We start from the raw sequence: 3,077 nt of genomic DNA, 5'->3' as shown, positions 1-3,077 counted from the left end.
ACAGACTGCACTTGCTCCCAGTGTGGAAGGGATTGTCACTCCCGAATCGGCCTTTTCAGCCACACTAGACGCTGTTCCAGAACCACCTTTCAGAGCGCGATACCATAGTCTTTCGAGACTGAAGGTTGCCAACTAACTAAGTTCCCACAACCCCACAACTGATGTTTTGCGACCCCATTGGGGTCCCAGCCCCAAGGTTGAAGAACACTGCCTTAGCTAATCATGGGCAAGGGGTTCATAAAGTCAGATCTTCTTCCTTCCTCTCATCTTTGGCAGGAAACTCTCTCCCCCTTGGCAATCACCATCAGCACCAGGACCTCAAATAAGATGGCACGTCCATTACAGTCATAGGAGTTCCTTTCCCTGTCTCAAAAGAAGGGCCATTCCTGCAAGAGTTCAGGGTGGGTGGTTGTTACCTGAGAGATGCTGCTGGCTGTTGCACCATGTTGGGGCCCTGCAGCAGGCAGCAAAGGCCCAAAGATGCCCTTTGTTTCTGCCCCCCTCCCCCCCCTCCAGGTACATTGGACTGTTGAGCCATGGACAGTTTGGAGACTTAAGAGACAGTGGCCCATTTCTGGTTCCCCTGGTGGGTCGCGACCCATCAGTTTAGGAACCACTGGATTAAAACATGCAAAACCCAATGCAGTGAAAGATAAACAATCAAAGGCAGACAAAACAGAAATGATTTAGGGTCAAATCCTATCCAACTTTCTAGCCCTGGTGTAGCCATGCCAATGGGGTTTGTGCTGCATCCAGTGGTGGGAGAGTAGTTATGGAGTCCTCCACAAGGTAAGGGAACATTTGTTCCCTTACCTAGGGGTTGCACTGCAGCTGCACCAAGGCTGGAAAGTTGGATAGGATTGGGCCCTTAGCTCCCTATACATGTGTCACCATATTTCCCCAAAACTCACACTATACTGTCTGATGTCTGAAACTCCAAAGTCAAGTTAAGCACAACTTCATTTAACATGGGAGGAGGGGGAAGAGCAACAACCTCCACATTAGATTTCACTTCACATTGACCAGGCTGCAGAAATGAACCTGAAAGGAGCTTTTTAAAAAATAAATAAATGAGGCAATACAGTAATACTTGTGATTAAAGACAGAGAGAGAAAGAGAGAGAGACAGAACCATTTTGATATCATCAGTGACTTCTTTCATTTCTGTATGATTTGGCCTACCTCCAGTCCTGTCCCATGAAAAAACATTAGGGAAAAGTTCATTTTATTACTTTCACCCTTGTTGTTAGCACACCATGAACTTGACTGGTGATTAAAGAGCTGTGCTGCTAAAGCTACTAGGTGTGTCTGAAATAGCTAATAATTGTATCCTGATTGAGTCTGTCGTTTATCCCTATCAAATGTGTACCACAGAAACGCTGACAATTCATGAGCTAGCTTGATATAGGAAGGCCAGACTGAACTCAGCAGTTGCATGGCTAATAAGGAAAGTGATGGAGCTGAAACTGAGGGCCCAAATGGATGAGATGTTTAATGCATCATCTTCCAATTTGGGGCTTCTTTTAAAGCAAAAACAGCAGCTAGGGAAGTTGACCCAGAATGGAATCATGATGTGGACCTGTCAAAAAGCCTACCCCAAAGCTGCCAGTGGTCCCCAAAGATACTGTTTGCTCAATGGCAGCTTTGGGGGCATACAACAACTTTGGTATGGGCTTTTTTGGAAGGAAAATGGCACAGTAACACTAAATGAAAACACTATAAATTCCACACCATCGTTCCAGTCTGTGTTGGTCCTCCATTCCCTACTGCTATTTTTTATTTTATAGGAAACCTCCAGTTAGGGAATGACTGACACACAATTAGTAGAGATATTCTATCCCCCTACTCTACTACTCTTCACCTCTTCATCTCCTCTTCATCTCCGTTCCTCTCTTCCTTTTCAAAGCAGGGAGCAGGAAGAGAATTGATGAAGGCAGAAGCTGGCATATCAGGAGGTGAAATGGTTGGTATTTGGTGTACTGCCTCAAAGAGTTTTGGACTTGCCCAGATAAATCCCCAGTGCTAACTTGGATCCCACAAACCCTGTCTTAAATGTCCCACTGTCCAAGGAAGGGAGAGCACAAAAGCCTCAAACACAATAGAATAAGTATCCCTCCAAGGAAGTTTGTGTTTGTTGTTCCGCTGTTCCTAATGACAGCCAGGCCTTAATGTCAGCCAGTAAAACATATTGGTGGTGAAAAGCTCTATCAATGGCCAGGCAACAAAAGTGGGGAAAAATCCATAGATTGTGGCATTATTGACTGCCTGGAACATTTATGAGCAGTAAGCATCACATTTAATCTTTCAGAAAGAGATTAAAGCCGAAGAATAAGTGAGACAATAATTAGGCAAAACATGCCTGTCTGTGTTACAGTTTTTCTTTCATCTTATACCATTATGATAGCAAAAGGTCAGGATATGAAATGCCAAAAACACCCCCCCCCCCCAGCTGATCTGTGTTCATCCTGGGAATGCATCTCTGAAACTGCCTAGGAAGTCATAAAATTTTAAAGAGCTACGGTAAATCTGTTTGCAAATATTGCCTTCATTTTTACTGTAAAGCAGTAGATGAGATACAGGAGACCTGCTTACTGTTTGGAGCCTGTTAACCCTTAATGGTGTATCATATTTGATCCATGGAGCTTTCGTGCCTTTTCGATTCTCTCTTTCTAAGAGGCAACAGTGCTAGAAGGGTTAAGATCAGATCATCAGCCATTAGCCAAATTTAGTTCCCATCACAACAGGATGAGTAATTGAATTGTTCTCTAGTCAAAACATTTATCTGCAGCCTTCTGCTTGCAGCTGTCTAATGTGCCCGTTTGACATTGTTCAGATTCATCTTTCCAAGACTCAATTTCATTCATGAAGCAGTTGACCGGACATTATAATCTTGTGTCAAGCAGGAAGTGGAGCTTTTCTAAGCAATGAAATGAAATAAATGGAAGATGAGAGGCACCGAGTCATCATTGTCTTGTCTTGGTTTGGATTATTACTGTCAGAGAGTTCTCATTCAAACTATATCTGACAATTTCAGCTACAATAGAGTTTTGAGGCCAGACCAGAGCAGAGTATTAAAGG

The sequence above is a fragment of the Tiliqua scincoides genome, chromosome 2 (genome assembly GCF_035046505.1).
Source record: "Tiliqua scincoides isolate rTilSci1 chromosome 2, rTilSci1.hap2, whole genome shotgun sequence".
In the NCBI taxonomy this organism is placed as follows: domain Eukaryota; kingdom Metazoa; phylum Chordata; class Lepidosauria; order Squamata; family Scincidae; genus Tiliqua; species Tiliqua scincoides.
The sequence above is the reverse complement of the archived record's forward strand: the minus strand, read 5'-3'. Positions refer to the sequence as shown.